The 17,375-nt window shown below is 41.5% G+C and overlaps 1 protein-coding gene across 25 annotated transcripts in view; it reads right to left on the bottom strand.

Moving 5' to 3' along the window:
- PTPRD (protein tyrosine phosphatase receptor type D) overlaps positions 1-17,375 on the bottom strand; it is a 1,160,352-nt gene that overhangs the window by 986,352 nt on the left and 156,625 nt on the right. The window lies entirely within an intron of this gene.

The raw sequence follows: 17,375 nt of genomic DNA on the forward strand, positions 1-17,375 counted from the left end.
GTTCCCTGTCCCTATAAATGTAGCTCTCCCCTCCTCAGGTTTTAGTCTTGTTGCTTAAATAAAGAAGTGTTACTAGAGAGCTGTCTCCAGCATATTATGTCAAGAGAGCTGAAATCACAAACCCCACGTCACAACACAAACCACAGTAGGTGCCGCTGTTCTAAAGGCTTTTCCTATGCTGTGCTTGTCACATAGCCCCAGATGTGTGTTCTTGTCAATGTTGAAATCTACAGCACTCTAATTTTCAGATGAATATCCAGGGATTAAATATCGGGAGAAGACCATGAAAAATCGTCAAAATAGAGTTGCCACCTCAGGTCGCTTGCTAAGTTTATTTGTTTTACTTACTAGTTGCTTCTAAACAGCACCATATTGTTGTTGTTTTTGGTTTCTCTAACATTTTATGATATCAGAGCAGTCCAACCAATGTTGGCTGGAGTGGGGCTGCACAGTCTGGCAGATTCCCAGCTATCTTCACTATCCCTATAGCCCCCTTTATGTTGTTTGCCCTGTTTAACACCTCTACCAGTACTTTTAACTCCTTCCCTCATCCTTTCTTCATTCCTTGTTTCCATAAAATGAAAGCGAAGAAAGAAAAGAAACAATGGCTAAGCACAATGGCTAAGCAGAACTCAAGGACTTTCAGAGAAGAGCAGTGTCGCCATCTTGTCTGGTCCACATGGGACTACTGTAGCCAGTTTAATTTAGAACAGCCCTAGGCCTGCTCTGAGGTATGCCAGGGGCCACGTCAGGAGAGAGGATGTTGGTTCACGATTGTGCCTGGCGAAGCTGAAGATGTGTCAGATGACATACAGCAAAAATAACCACCTGAGACATTGTTTCAGTGTTTGCAGTTCTTCAGTGACACAATGTGAATAAGGCTGCTATCTGGCAGCCCGTGCAGGTGAATCTCAGGTGTAACACTTAAAGATTAGATGTGAAAATTCATTCCTTTTTGTACCAAGTGTTACTGATGACATCAGTTGGAATTCACAGATCAGGAGATATATTATTCAAACTAGCACAGATATATGTTGGAGAATAAATCCCTTCTAATTACATCAGGAGTCTCTAATTGTATGCTGTGAATTGCAGATCATCTGCTTGTGCAATTTATTTCACCATGGATCAGTTTTACTTGCAAAATTCTCCCTGTCTCAGTTTCTCTCCCAATTTTGGGTTCCCAAATTACGTGAAATTGTTTGAGGAGTGAAATTTGATTTCTGGATGATGTGGAGATTGCTTTAAGTATACATATTGCTTTAATTCCTTCAAATCATTCTTGTTTTTTTTTTTCCTCCCACTACCTTAGCAATGCACACAAGCACAGAAAGGAAGCCTAACACACTTGTGTGCTCATCTCACTTTGTACTTTGGTTTTCATCAGCGATCCCTTGAGGAACCATGCACTGCCCATCACTTACTGCAGATCAGTAAGTCAGGAGGGGGATTGGGTCCAATGGTAGTAAATGACTATTGGAGCAAACCGTGCATATATCAGTTCCAGGATTAATTTTTCCATGTTAAATTGGAAAAATTGCATAGTGGGGTGCTAGGGCAAGGAAAGTTATGAACATCATTTAGTACTGGCTGTCCATCAACATTTTCTACACAGTATCTGTAGCAGTAGAAAACTAGGTAAATCTGCCCATATGTAGTTTTGACTGTGAGCAGCAGTTACAAACTCAGTAGGAAGAATAAGACAGTAACACAAACAGTTGTGTGTGCTTGTTTGTTTTCTTTTTTGGGTCTTTACAGAACCTATAAAGAGAAAGGGAAGGAATGGCTGATTCTGGTAGAAGCATAATGAAATACTGTTGTAATTAAACTTTATGCATCAGGGATTGGCAGGACACTGACAGGTATGCCCTGACTCGGGAGAGGGAGACAGTGATTTGTGGGTAACCATACCGGCCAGGAGGCAAGAGTCAGAAACAGGGGAAGCGTCAGAGATGGAGGGTGGAGTTTGGGATGGATCAGAAGAAGAGGAGGAAGAGGCAGGTCAGGCAGGTGAAGGGCCAGGAGTTTTCCCCACGCTGTCCTGCATCAGTGTCTCCCAGAACCAGGAGAGGAATGAAAACGGATGAGCAGAGGACGTTGCCGAGCAGGAGCAGTCTCCGGCTGCATGTGCACAGCCTGTCAGGGGAATAGAACATATAATAGTGGGAGGGGAGTGGTCCCCTGTTACTGCAAAGCGTGTTCTCCCTCATGGAGAGCACGTGTTGCGGTCGGGGCTGACGAGACACCTCACTGTTGCTAGGCAAAAGGTTTGGCCATTCTTTTAAGCAGGGGCGGGCTGTTACTGGGGAAATTTATATGTTGCCATTTATTGATTGACAGCCCTATTTGTTAAAGACATTGCACGCAGCGACAAACTTCCTCTTTTCGCTGCGTGCTTCGGATCACCTGCCATCCCTTCCCTAATGTTAGGCTGTTTGCTTGACCTTGCTATGCCTGTCATGGGGTCGTCTGCTTTGGGGCAGGGGCCCGGTAGGAATTTTGTCCATTTGGCTGATTAGCTGGTGCCATTTGGTTTTGCCTATTGCGCAGCAAATCATCACAACTTGTAAGGTTGCGGTTAGGCATTGGTTTGGGAATTGGTTGGTGGAGGGGTATGGATTTGGCTGTGTCTGCCCCTCCAAAATGATGCTGCTGCTTCAAGGGTTTTCCTTAAACAAAAATTAAGTGTCATTGTGTTTTTATTTGGGGTGCCTTGGGGACCTCGATGCGCAACTGCTCCTTAGAGCACGAACCTGGGAACAGCTATGTAGATGCTAGACTGGTGTGCGTAGGTATCCAGAGCTGCAGAAGTGACTGTAAATGTTATCTTTAGCAACAAAGAGTTAACCATCTTCCATGTGCAGAGAGTTTGGTTGGGAAGTGCCCTTGACATTTTGTGATAGCTATCTTTATATGTGGTCCAAAAACTACAAAGTGTGTTCTCCCTCATGGAGAGCACAGGTTGCGGGCGGGGCTGACAAGACACCTCACTGTTACTAGGCAAATGGTTTGGCCATCCTGTAAGCATGGGCGGGCTGTTACTGGGGAAATTTAGATGTTGCCAATTAGTGATTGACAGCCCTATTTGTTAAATACAAGGCACCCAGCAATGGACGTCCTCTTTCACTGCATGCTTCGGATCACCAGGAGCACTTGGACCGTGGAGTTATCTTCTCATTGTCTGGTTACATTTCTTTATTTCCCCCTTCTCTTTAATCCTCTCTAGTCCCTTAATTAATTTAATTCCACCCCTTTTCTTTTCCTCTTTGATTTCCCACCCCACCCCTTACCCTGCCCTTTGAGAAGATCCTCCCTGTACCTGTGAGCGCTGCCTGTGCATAATCCTCCTTGGCTTGTCTTTCCCAATAGGGAGAGAGCCCCCATTTAGGGGGCTTTCTTTTGCAGAAAGAAAGTTGCATTGCATGGAGTGTATTTTTGCATTGCACGGAGTGTGTAGTTGCATTGCATGGAGTGTGTGTGCATTGCATGGAGTGTGTTTTGGCATTGCACGGAGTGTGTAGTTGTGTTGCACGGAGTGTGTAGTTGCATTGCACGGATTGTAGTTGCATTGCATGGAGTGTGTGAAGTGCACGGAGTGTGCTTTTGCATTGCACAGAGTGTGTGTCTGAAAAGGAAGCTGGCTCAGCGGCAGCTTTGTCGGGACTTCTTTAGGGGTTCTGGCCAGCGTCGGCCCTGTAAATTTACATATCATGATGGCAGCACAAGATGCCCCCTGCCCAAGCGGGGGCTGGAAGCTGGCAAGCAATAGCTCAATACCTTTTGCCCATATTCCCATTTTATTTAGGGATCCAGATGGATATCCTTGCTAAAGCATACCACTTGCCTATGGAGAAGATGTCTGCCTTGAAGGAAGTTATTTTGTAATACTTCCTCTGTAGCAAGTGATGCTTCATCAGATCCGATCTTGCTGGGTCACTTAATTAATCTTGCATGCAGAGTGGTTGCCCCAGGCCGCCCCTTCCATTCCTGCTAGGCCAGGCTGCCTGCGGCCTGAGGTCCCCTTACCTTCGTGTAAGTGAGGTGATACGCAGATTTCATGCGATGGTTGCAATTCCAAAATGAATGCAATAGTAGTTCCCCATGGCAGGATACTTTGAACTTGCACAGGGATTTTCAGGTTCATGCTGATGCTGCTGGATCTTTGCCCTTTGGTTTTTTATTTCAGGGGCTGCTGGTGTGCATAGCCATGGAGCTGGTCATTAGAGTGGGGAACTCTAAAACAGACCTAGTGGGCAGGAGTGCCACCATCAGGCACAGGTGAGGAGGGCCCTTGCCCAGTTATGGATACCAGAAATATTTGGCTTTTCATTCCCCTGGGGGCTGGCCCGCTCCTAGTTGATCACAATGGGTTCCTGTTAGCCAGGCATCAATGTGCTTACGTCGTGCACCAATTATTACGGCCTGCGGCTTGCCTACCGCTGAACACGCCTCATTTCTTCCGAATAGGGCTGCTGCAAAGGCTGCACACTGGAGGGCCTGTCAGTAGAAAGGATTGTGAATACGGGTCATTGGAAGTCTGATGCTGACAAGGGTTACATCAGGAAGTGTCACCAATGATGTCTGTGCTGATGCCTGTCTGTTATTTCCTTTTTTCATAGGAGCAGCTGTGCACATTTAGATTGGCGGTTGAGCAGGCCAGAAAGCATGTTAATAAGGCGGTGGAAAATAAAGTAAAATAAAGTAAAATAAAGAAATAAATAATAAAATAAATAAATAAATAAAATAAAGCATTGTACACTGGGCTGGCAAGCGCGCTGACGAGTCTGGACTGGGGCGCCATCTCAGTCTTCCTGCCCAAGTGAACATATACTGGGTGTCCAGATGGGGAATGCTTTGGGAGGAGTTCCTTCCTTTGGTGCGGTTGAGTGACCTGTACAGGTCCTCCCGCAGTGCTAGTGGTGCAGCTGGATGAGAATGACTTGCCATCTTCTTACAGCATAAGTTTGCGTTCCTGCATGCAGGAGGACTTGGATGAGTAGATGGCAGCTCTCCCTGGACTCAAAATAATTTAAGGCATTGGTTCAAGGTAGTCTGGAGGGGGGGTCGGAGCACCTGTCCCCTCCAATGCGCAAAGAATCCAAGGATTTAAAGAATCCAAGGATTCGCCATGCATTTTTTGACCCATTTCGAGGGGTAGAGCCACGCAAGGGTCCCTCGAGCATTTGGGGTGCACTTGAGTCTGATCCTGGTTCATTGCTCCCCCACGATGTTTGCTTGTACTGACGATATGGTGGGGCCCAGTTGTCAATGCTGCCCTGCTGAGGTCAGGTGCAGATAGTCGGAACCAATGCCTAGACAAACTACCACCGAGCAGGCCAGAAAGCATGTTAACAAGGCGGTGGAAAATAAAATAAATAAAATAATAAATAAATAAATAAAATATAAATATAAATAAAATAAATAAAATAAAATAAAATAAAATAAAATAAAATAAAATAAAATAAAATAAAACAAAACAGTGGTTCTGTGATATTGCACCCTGCTTCAAGGCTGTTGCCCTCTTTAGGGCAGATAGGGTGCATCTTTCCCCTATGGGGAATGACACCTGGCTGGATGCGGTTGCTTTGGGATTGAAGGAAGGGTTGCATTTGTGAGTGGTTTGGCGGTGAGCTTCAGTGCTCAGTTGGCGGTTAGGCATTGGTCTGGAATTGGTTGCTGGGGGGTATGGATTCAGCTGTGCCTGCCCCCCAAAATGCTGCTGGTGGTGGAGGGGTATGGATTCGGCTGTGCCTGCCCCTCCAAAATGCTGCTGCTGCTGCTGCTGAAGGGTGTTACCATTAAAGGAACCCAGGGGCTCCCCCATGCTTTTGTCCGAAACCCCCTGGCAAGGGGCTAGGGCCACGCAAGCCCCTGGGAGCATGCTGGGGAGAGGTGAGGCATGGTTCCCAGTCCCGTCTCTCTCCCCAGGTGACTTACCCTTCCTGACTTCGCGGGGGGTGCGAATGTCAGAGCTGTCCCCGTGTGGGGGCAGTTAGTGCTACCAATGCCTAAGCAACCACTCACATTGCTGTATTTGAATAAAGTTGTGGCCAAAATTATGCCAAAAACCTTAAACAAAAATTAAGTGTCAATTGTGTTTTTCTTGGGGGGGTGTCTTGGGGACCTTGACGCACAAATGATTACAAATGTGACCATGAGTCTGGCACATAGAACTGCAGCATTTTTGTGCCAACTATTTATTCATTCGTTCGGTGTTTTTATGCTGACTTTCAGGGCTGAAAGGCCTTCTTGAGGCTGTTCATATATAATACAAACACACAAAATTATTGCCATTAACCAATTTTGTCTTGCCGTAAATGTGTTTCATGGTAAGTGCCACATGGATTGAGCAAAACAGACTTTAATTTAAGTCAAGTACAAATGTAACGGTGCACCCTTTGTAATAATATATTTATATATAAAATTTATGCCTTAGCAGGAACTCCCTGTAATTTCACCCCTTATCCTTAAACTGGCTTGCTCTCCCCATTTTCCTCCAATGTACATAGCAATGCCTCCAGCCACATCTAGTCAAAACTATAGGGAAAGCCAGAGCTGAATCATAATTTTACACAGGAACAACTAGGGTGGCCAGGTTCAAAGGAGATGCTCCAAGATAGCATAACAACTACCATGTAACATTAATGAATTTCTATACTTGCTTATATGCACATACAGGCCATTGAGGGGATATCCAATTTATTTTATAATTAGAGCTCCTATTAAAAAGGACACATAAAACATTTTCCTAGAGTCAGTCTGGGGATATTTTTTTATGCTAATACGTTGGAATGATGATAGCTTCCAGGTTCACTCTTTACTTCTAATGAAAATATTATGGATACCAGTGGAGTTGTTATTTGAGATCACATCAGAGCAATTCCACGCGCGCACAACCCAATATTGATTTAGAACTGGTGAGTTCTATGGAAGCAACACCAGGGATTATTTATTAGTTGACATTCTTTTTAGTAAGATGAGTGTGCACTTGTTAACAATGATATGGAAATTTCAGACATACCGGTACTCTTTAGAATTTTAAAATAGCTTATTCCCTTCCCTCCTTAGCACAATTTAAACGCATAATTGCAAAGCATATGCATCTAAGATGTCCCTTGTGCACAAGTGTTGTAGATTTTCTCAAATAGGCTAAATTGAAATACTTTTTTTAGGTATTTACGATCAAATGATCCTGGAATCCTGGGGAACGCAGTGGGGCTCAATAGATTCTTATGAGATTCCTTCATTTAGAGGTCAACACTGAAAGGAACAGTAGCTGTGAACTTTACAAGCTCCACAAACCCCAATTTCTACTTTAAAAATCAAGTTATTATGAATTACAAACAGTATTTAAAAGTGCCTTCCCTTGAATGTGTCAGCACATATGAACCAGGTATTTCTTGGGAAAAACATGCCTTGGAAAAACAGGAAAGGATGTGTGAAATGCAGATATCTTTCTCATTCCAGTGTTAAAATGGTAACTCCTTAGCAGCCAGCATGATTATTTGACATAATATCCTGAATCACACAATATGCTAAAAGTAAAGTGCTACCTTAAGTTTCATAACATGCATAAATTAGGTCAGTTGTAGGAATAATATGTAACAGGGCTCAAATTTTATGGGTCCATTCATGAGCTGCAAAACTGGCTGCCTTTTGCTTGAGGTGCATTAACTTCTATTATTGTAGCAGTCAAGAGAACAAGCTCTGCTTCTTAGTTGGCCCAGGCACTATATTCTAGACCACAGCACAGCATCATTCTAGGGAAATGTGGCCAGGATAAAGACTTGGTAGTCCCTGTTATTTCTGCTTTTCCAAAAGATGGCAAGTACTATGGGCCATTGTCTATTCCCTTTTGGTACATTATTCTGTGTCTAGACCAGGCATAGGCAAACTCGGCCCTCCAGATGTTTTGGGACTACAACTCCTATGATCCCTAGCTAAGAAGACCAGTGGTCAGGGATGATGGGAGTTGTAGTCCCAAAACATCTGGAGAGCCAAGTTTGCCTATGCCTGGTCTAGACCCAACACACTATAGGGGAAACAAAATAGCAGCTGAGTAGCTGAAGAAGAGCTCTCTGACGTTGCTGCACTGCTAACGAGAGAAGAAAATGAACACAGAAATAGCCATAAACACAATGCAGTTAAATATTCCTCATTTCTCAGTGATATTTTTGCAAAGAGATGGATAGTCTTTGATACAAACTGGTCTAATTTTTCTAATGTCTAAAACGTTGTTCCTCTATAAAAGTGACAGTCCAGCCTTCTGTTACTGCTGCCAAAGAATAAAAACATAAAATAGCATAAAAAATAAAAATCAGTGCAAATGAATGAATAAATGAATAACAAATAAATAAAACATATATCCCACTTTTTAAGGAGGATTGATATCCCACTTTTCAGGAGGAACTTTCCATTAAACAGCACACAAAGTGCACATACCAAACAAGCACAAAGGACAATAGAAAACATAATTCCTTTTTTTTAAGTGTTCAAAATACTTTAACATCCTTGAGATTTCAAAATTCCATAACTCAGGTCTGTGTACTGTTCCTAAAAAGTGAAAGTGTCTGCATAACCAGGTGTAAATTCACATATTTACAGCTCTTGCATAATACATTTTCTTCTTGTTCCATACAAAGTAGTGTACACATGTACATATGCTAGATAAATCAGTAAATCAATCCTCCTTCCCTTAATTTTTACGTGACTAAAATAAATTATAGAAAATGATATTCAGGAATATGAAGTAGGTACTCCAGGCACCAAATATTCAATAAGCATGAATTATTATTTTTTAAAATATTAAAATTAGTTTGCAACTCTAAAATACAAATCTTCTCTGTGGGATTCTGCCCCCCCCCCCATATGCTTTCATACGTAATCTATAATGTTTAAGGAAATAACCTCAAGAAAAAACACTTATTTATTTTACATGCAAAAGAATAGTTTACACATTATACCATACAGAGTTCAAGCAACCCAAAGAAAATAATTTATGTATTCATTGAACTGGGAAACTCTTTCATTCCATTCCATTCAGTCAAAGTTTATCTGTTTTCCACTGTGAGCTACTCCTATAATTCATACAGTTGCTGAGAATCTTCTTTGAAGTCATTTGCTTGAGAATGTTTTCGAGATGACATGCTACTACTACATGATCAGCTAGTTCTTATGTGTCTGCCTCAGGGAGAAATTTCTTAAATATGTGACAGAAAGGGTTGCCACATTTTGAAGAGCAAAGAAGAGGATGATATGATGACTCTCATTTTTTTTTTTAATTTTTTTATAATATTTTTATTGAGTTTATAAGATACAGAAAAAAAGAACAAAAGACAAATATAAGAAATAATATAGAAAAATTACGAATTTCCATGATCTTTTTTTCAGCCAATCTAATGGACTTCCCCACATCTTCCTGTCTCTGCGTTCTCTGTGATACGAAACATCAGCAATTTGTTAACTTATTTCAAAACTTATTGTATCTTTCATTTTATCATGTTACCTAGTTTCCAAAATGTTGTAACCCAAGTCATATACGTTTTAACTTAAACATAATAAAGTTATTTCATTATTCCACCTCTGACTTCTTGTACCTTAATTTCCATTTCATTAATTTACAATTGCTGAAGCTAGAAATTCCTAAAAAGTGCAATTTTTAACATTCATACAACTTATAGTGTTTTTTCAAATAGTCTTTAAATTTTTCCCAGTCCTCCTCGATTGTTTCTTCTCCCAAGTCTCGGATTCTGCCAGTCATTTCGGCCATGATGACTCTCATTTTAAATACCCCATCTATATGTAGGCTATAGAAGCTGTGATACGTTGCTGAGGACAGGAGACGAGGAAAGCAAGTCTTCAACCACCAGTTATGTCTATGTCACATCCAGAAAGTATAGCCAGAGACATTTTGGCAAATTTAAAAAATCCACCCAGACAGAAATGTTACCCCTGAAAAAGAGGACGTATCCTGGAAAAAGAGGACACATGGCAAACCTAATTATACTAGCCTAAATAAATGTACATTGGAAGAAACATATTTGTAACTTGAAAATTATAATGAACTATTCAAACTTATCTTTCTTTCTTTTTTTATATATAAATTTTTATTAAGATTTTTGAATACAAATACCAAATAATAAACAATCTTATTTTTATCACAACGTAGTTTCATCATTTCTTTGGACTCCCTCACATCTCCCGCTCCCATTTACATCGTTAAAAGGTTTTTCCAAGCAAATTATTGACTTGTTTACGGTCTTATATCCACTCATTTAAATATGATCTAGCAAATCTCCAAAAAAAATTTATGTTTTCTTTAATCTCACTTATCATCAAATTCAAATCTAATTTAGTGGTGGCCAATTTTTTTATAATCTAGCATCCTTCTTAACATTCAACCAAATTACAATATTTTTGTAAATACATCTTAAATTTCTTCCAATCTTCCTCAATCCTCTCTTCTCCCAGGTCTCGGATTCTGCCAGTCATCTCGGCCAGTTGCATATAGTCCATCAGCTGCATCTGCCACTCTTCCAGCGTGGGTAGATCTTGAGTTTTCCAGTTTTTAGCAATGAGTATCCTTGCTGCCGTTGTTGCATACATAAAAAATGTTCGATCCTTCTTTAGCACCTTCTGGCCGACAATGCCCAGAAGGAAGGCCTCTGGTTTCTTAGGGAAGGTATATTTAAATACCTTTTTCAGTTCATTATATATCATTTCAAACTTATCTTTCAAAACGAATGGTATGATATTGTTCTGATTCACTGGCCCAAAGGAGGGCCTGTGCAAGTAAGTTTGATGCAGGGACACCAAATCAGTATGCCAAAAATACAAGAGTTATTTTTTCCAGTGCTTTGCGCGTCGAGGTCCCCCAGGCCACTCCAAATAACTCACACTTCACACATCAATTTTTGTTTAAGGTTTTTGGCATAAATTTGGCCACAACTTTATTTAAATACACACACGTGAGTGGTTCCTTAGGCATTGGTTATGACTATCTGTCCTTGCCCCGGGACAGAACTGACTTCCGGATTCCTGTGGAAGCCAGTCAGGGAGAACCATATTGGGGAGAAATGAAGCTGGGCATCAGTCCCTCATGCCCCCTGGGGCTTGCACAGCCCAAGTCCGATGCCAGGGACTAGGACGAAAGGGATGGCAAGCCCCTGGATTCCTTTAACGGAATTCCCTATGCAGCACCACCATTGGAGGGGTAGGCAGTTACCCTTCCACCAACCAATTTTAACCAATGCCTAACCACCAACCTTACAAGTTGTGACGATTTGCTACGCAGTAGGCAAAAACCCAATGGCAACAGCCAATCAGCCAAATGGACAAAATTCCTACCAGGCCCCTGCCCCAAGGCAGACGACCCCATGACAGGCATAGCAAGGTCAGAGGACAACAACCCCCCCCTTTTTCAGGGAGGGTGGGCGGGTGATCCGGTGCACGCAACCCAAGAGAAGGCTCCAGGCTGCGAGCCCTGTATTTAAAACCTCTGACCCCTCCCACCATTTAGCAACATAACATTCCCCCCAGCAACACTCCTTGCCCAATCACAGCATGTGGCCAATTTGCCCAACAACAGTGGGGTGGCCTTTAGGCCCCCACCACAACACGTGCTCTCTATTATGGAGAACACACTTTAATATAAGAAAGTGAAAATTTACAAAAGCCTTGCTGCCTTGACTCAGGGCGAACACCGAAACAGCAAGCGTTCATAATGACTGTCCGCATCGCGGCAAGCGTTTAAGTGTTACCGTATTTTTTGCTCTATAAGACTCACTTTTTCCCTCCTAAAAAGTAAGGGGAAATGTGTGTGCGTCTTATGGAGTGAATGCAGGCTGCGCAGCTATCCCAGAAGCCAGAACAGCAAGAGGGATTGCTGCTTTCACTGTGCAGTGATCCCTCTTGCTGTTCTGGCTTCTGAGATTCAGAATATTTTTTTTCTTGTTTTCCTCCTCCAAAAATTAGGTGCGTCTTGTAGTCTGGTGCGTCTTATAGAGCGAAAAATACGGTAATTGTACAGATAACTTCATAGTTAGCTGTATATGTATTAATAAAGGTTAAAAATGGAAAGTGGCTAACTATGTACAGTCGTACCTTGGGTTAAGAACTTAATTCGTTCTGGAGGTCCGTTCTTAACCTGAAACTGTTCTTAACCTGAGGTACCACTTTAGCTAATGGGGCCTCCCACTGCCGCCGCACCACCGCACAATTTCTGTTCTCATCCTGAAGCAAAGTTCTTAACCTGAGGTACTATTTCTGGGTTAGCAGAGTCTGTAACCTGAAGTGTCAGTAACCTGAAGTGTCTGTAACCTGAGGTACCACTGTATTGCTAACAGTGGGGGGTTTCCACAATAGTTTTTCGATGGGATTGTAAGCTCCTAAATGGGTTAATGATTACCTGTGGATTGTTTTCCGTTTGTAACCTTAGATCGGGTGACAAAGGTATTGAGTTGCCAATTTGCCATCTTGAAAAAGTGGTGGCAGCCAGTCTTTCTCTGAACAGCGACAGAGAACAGAAGATGTAAATGAAGCTCTTAAAGCAAAACAACTGCAGGGAAGTGGATGCTATTAACTAAAGAGAAACATTTGTTTATAGGTCTGCTTGGAATTACCTTTTATTTCTAAGATGCTGAGCATGTAAACACTGTATGGATGTTTTGGATGTATCATTTACTGTATTCTGGTTTGTTTTTGAAGAGTTCTGCTAGCAAAATTTGAATAATATTTTTATGGGCCTGGACAATGATTTCTGTCGGTTCTTATGTACAGTGGTGCCCCGCAAGACGAATGCCTCGCAAGACGGAAAACTCGCTAGACGAAAGAGTTTTCCGTTTTGGAGGTGCTTCGCAAAACGAATTTCCTATGGGCTTGCTTCGCAAGACGAAAATGTCTTGCGAGTTCCTGCGGGTTCCCCCCCCTTTTTCTTAGCCGCTCGGTTTTTGAACATAATCCGTCCCAGAAGACTGCTTGAGTTACGAATCGTTGGAAAACCGAACTCTCAATATGGGAGCCTCAATATGGACAACTCAAGACAGAAAACTCAACATGGAAGTCGCATGGCACGTTCGACTTACGAGGCACGTTCGAAAACCGAAGCATTTACTTCTGGGTTTACAGTGTTCGAAAACCGAAACATTCATCAATGGAGACGTTTGAAGACCAAGGTACCATTGTAAACATTCTTGCAACAAATAACAATTGGTACCAGGATTATGACTACCAAGATGGCATTTACTGGCCTTACAGAATATTTTCACCATTTGGTTCTACACAGTTATGGATATGCACAACTGCCAGTGAGTGGGCTCATTCAGCCAAACCATGGCAAAGTGCAAATACAGTGGTACCTTGGTTTGCATACATCTTGGTTTGCATAAATTTTGGATGACAAACACGTCAAACCCAGAAGTGAGTATCCCAGTTTGCAACCTTTTTTTGGATTACAACCCATTTTGGGGGGGATTAGGAACAATTTTTTTGGGGAGGTCCCATTGGCAAAAGCATGCCTTGGGTTACAACCTGTTTTGGTTTACAAAAGGAACGCCAGAACAGATTATGGTTGTAAACCAAGGTACCACTGTATGTGAGTGTGACAGATCCCAGAGAGATTGGGTCACAGTGCTCTTCCCCTGATCTTCCTGCTTATGTGCTGCTGAGCTAAGACATGGTTTGGCTTACCATATCATTCTAGCCCAGGCTGGGTTTGGGTTGAGATGACCTGCTGAGCCAAGCTATGACTTCATTTACAGCCACATAGCAAGGAGAAGAACAAAATGGCGTCAGAGCCCACACATTCAAACCAAGTGATAGCTTGGTTTAGCATTGTTTGAGGACCACAATAGAACATAAAGCAAAAGGGTAACGTTAAAGTAGAGATGGTTAAAGATATTTGCTTCAATGTTTTATGAGGGATATTGCCACCTCCACCTGCCTTGGGCATTCGGGGATCAAGTGGTCAACTGGAAAAACCAAAAACCTGTTATTCCCCAGCCTATGACTCCTATCATTTCTAACCCGTGGCCCTACTGGCTGCAGCTGTAGGAACTTAAGTCCTTGAACATCTGGAAGGCCCACAAGTTTCCCACCTCTGTTTTATTCCAAAGCTTTCCTAAATTAAAAGGCAAGCCAGTTAATAACATGGATTCCGCCCCCTCGCTGCAAGCATTCACAGCCTTAATCTCAGCTCAGTGTCTTTTTCTGCTGTATCTGCAAATAATACAACAACAATACAACACGGTAATTTCCTGTAGACCACACTATACCTAATAATAATCTAGAGTGGCAGTAGCACAATCTCAGCACATCTTCAATTTATATTGTAGACGTTGCCGAATAGCGTTAAAGTTAAATTAACATAACACTGACAAACTTCTCCAACACTGCAAAATATGCAGGACAAGCGATTAACAGCTTTGCTTTTAAAAATAGACAATGACTTTGTAAAACATTGCATTAGTAAATGAATAGATATAAGGGTAACTTAATTGCACATGCTAACATTCAGTTTTTGCTATGGAAATTGCTTTGATTGATTTGTTTTTTGAAAGAAAAAAAAACCAGTCTGATGAAGAAAATGCCACACAGGCATCTGCTGAGAGGAAAAGGTGTCAAGCAGTATAAATACAAAGAGGATATGATTAGGCAGTGATGTATCCAATGCAGTCAAGCATTTTGCTCCTTGCTTGCTCTACTGCGCCAAGGCAAGGTTCCAAGTGGCAAACCACACAGCAATAAGGTAAGTTTGTACACACTCTTGTGTGTGATTTGAAGTTCCTTTAGTTAGATGGCAGAAAGCAGATGCATTTGTTTTGTACTTTCCTTCCATGGTACCATGCTGCAGTGGTGACATACATTAGCTAGAGTAGTCAGTCCTTGGGGGGCCAGTTTTTTTTTAAAAAAAAATAATACAAGGGCAAAACTGGTTCACATCTACAGTGAATAGGCAACTTCTGTGCTACCACTGAAACCAATGACTGCTTATTTGAGCTGTTCAAAACTAGTCATAGCTTGGATATCAAATGCCTTGGCTCCCGAACAAATTGGCCCCCAAACGATTGAAACCTGGAAGTGAGTGTTCCGGTTTTCGAATGTTCTTTTGGAAGTCGAACATTCGACAGGGCTTTCACGGATTCCGATTGTCTGCAGGAACTTCCTGCAGCCAATCTAAAGCCACGCTTTGGTTTCCAAACGTTTTGGAAGTCAAACGGACTTCCGGAACAGATTCCGTTCGACTTCCAAGGTGCACTGGGCTTTGCCCTTTGGCCCCATCAAAGTTCAGCCTTTGATTCTGGTGGAATCTAGACACGCATAAAAACCGCTGTGAATTTTTTTTTTAAGCGTTTTGAAAAATATATTGAATTTGCTATTAATATCACTATCACTATCTAGTGTCACCATTTGTATAATGCACTTAAAATATTACATTTGCAGTTGTACAGCTGAGTCCTCTACCCCTGAGAACTCCACCTCAGTGTTTCATTCAGTTGTAATATTTTAATTGATTTGAATTATTTGCAAATGTAATCTTGGCTCTCAGCTCAGATTTTAGCTAAGTACTCAGAAAGAGAAGTGTGATCGCAGCTGCATCAGTGATGCACCCTTTTTCAGTGGCACCAATGCTGGTGTAGAAAGAATATTACTGATCACTCCTTCAAAATCATTAGCACTGATTATTTAAGGATCTTACTGGGAAGTATAAGCAATGCCCAACAGAGACAAATTTCAGGAGGATTTGTGGAAGTACATGAATACATTTTTTTTATATATAGAACTAAAGGCATACCAGCATAAGACGTTTGAAATTTTGTTTAACAAATCTATTTTTTTCTCCCATTTGAACTATAGCTGTGGGATGCATTGTCCTTTCCAGAGTTTTAACACCACTGGGTGAACAGAATGTACCCTACTTCTTTGGTTTAAAAAGAGAAAGTGAGGGGGGGAGAAAGAGAAAGAACAAGGAAAAGTTGTGAATGTCTCTGCTGCCCTTTGTGTTGAGCACCAAGTCAGCTCTCATGGGATCATAGCTCAATTCTTAAAAACAAAACATTTTTACAACTGCAATTTCACATCTTTATATATGTCAACAGATGTGACAAGCATCAAAGCACATGTCTTTTTTGCATTGTGTTTTTTGTGTAGCGTAAGTCAGGCTATCTAAATATATTTCAGGGCTTCTGGAAGACGATGTTTTGTGTATGATACACACACACACACACACACACACACACACAGACGGCCCTCTATCAGACAATTCAATGAGGGCAAACTTAAAGCTGGAGCTGGAAACGGCATGACATAAGCCATTTTAAACAATGGCAATAAATCTTTTTCTTACATACGATAACAAGATACACTAATCATTTCAGTTTGATAAAAGCTCCTGTTGAGAAGTAGGTCATTGTTCCACATTTTGGGGCCAAACTAAATGTTGCAGTAAATATATGGCTCTTGCTGAGAACAGCAGAACTGCATTTCACTTTCCCCTTCCTCTTTTAACACTAGGTAAGACTTTCCACATTCTATGACATTCTGTGATTCCTTACCACCTCCAACCAGTGGCAGTGAATGCAGACACAACAGAGCAAAACATAAAATGATATTTTAAATTCATGCAAAATATGCGTCATTTTAATTATCTCAGCATCACCCCTGATGTGATATGTATCTTTACTGAAGATTAAAATTGAGGATTAAGACAGAACTAACATTTTTAGAATCTACTCAGAGGTAACTTCTTAGCTTTTGTGTAAACTAGAAAAGGATTCCATCTTCGAAGAAAATCAGAATAATATATTTTAAACAAGGAAACACGTTTTTGGTACAATTCTCTTTCTTGAACTGTTGGCCCCAAACAATGATGTTTTGAAGAAAAGGAGAAGAAGGCATAATACCTCATTACGTGTGTCTGTTTCGTACAGATAAAATAATACCATTTAAAAAATGAAACTGCCATCTGCTTCACTGCTGAGATTCTATAGAGCGGATTTTACTGCTTAAAACATTATGAGTATTTTCCCACATAGTCAGTCCTACTGAATAACTTAATCAGCTTAGCAGTTCTCTTTGCTCCTCTAACTCTGGGATTTTATAATGTGGTATCTATGCAATTTAATGAATAACACTTTCATCATACCACATTCTCAGCACATCTTTTGTAACAAGATTAGATTACCTGACTTTTTACACATGTAAATTGCAATGGCTTAGGCTGCTGAAATTTCTTCACACGTTTTTCCTTCCACTGCTCATGCTAACACGTACAGCTCAGGTTCTCTTGTCTCGAGAGTGTACAGCACTTCGAAAGCAACCTCCCTTTAGATTCCATGATTTCCCAGTGAGGGGGGCAACTTGGATCTGTCTCAGAGAAG

The sequence above is a fragment of the Podarcis erhardii genome (genome assembly GCF_964252035.2).
Source record: "Podarcis erhardii genome assembly, chromosome: 17".
Lineage (NCBI taxonomy): Eukaryota > Metazoa > Chordata > Lepidosauria > Squamata > Lacertidae > Podarcis > Podarcis erhardii.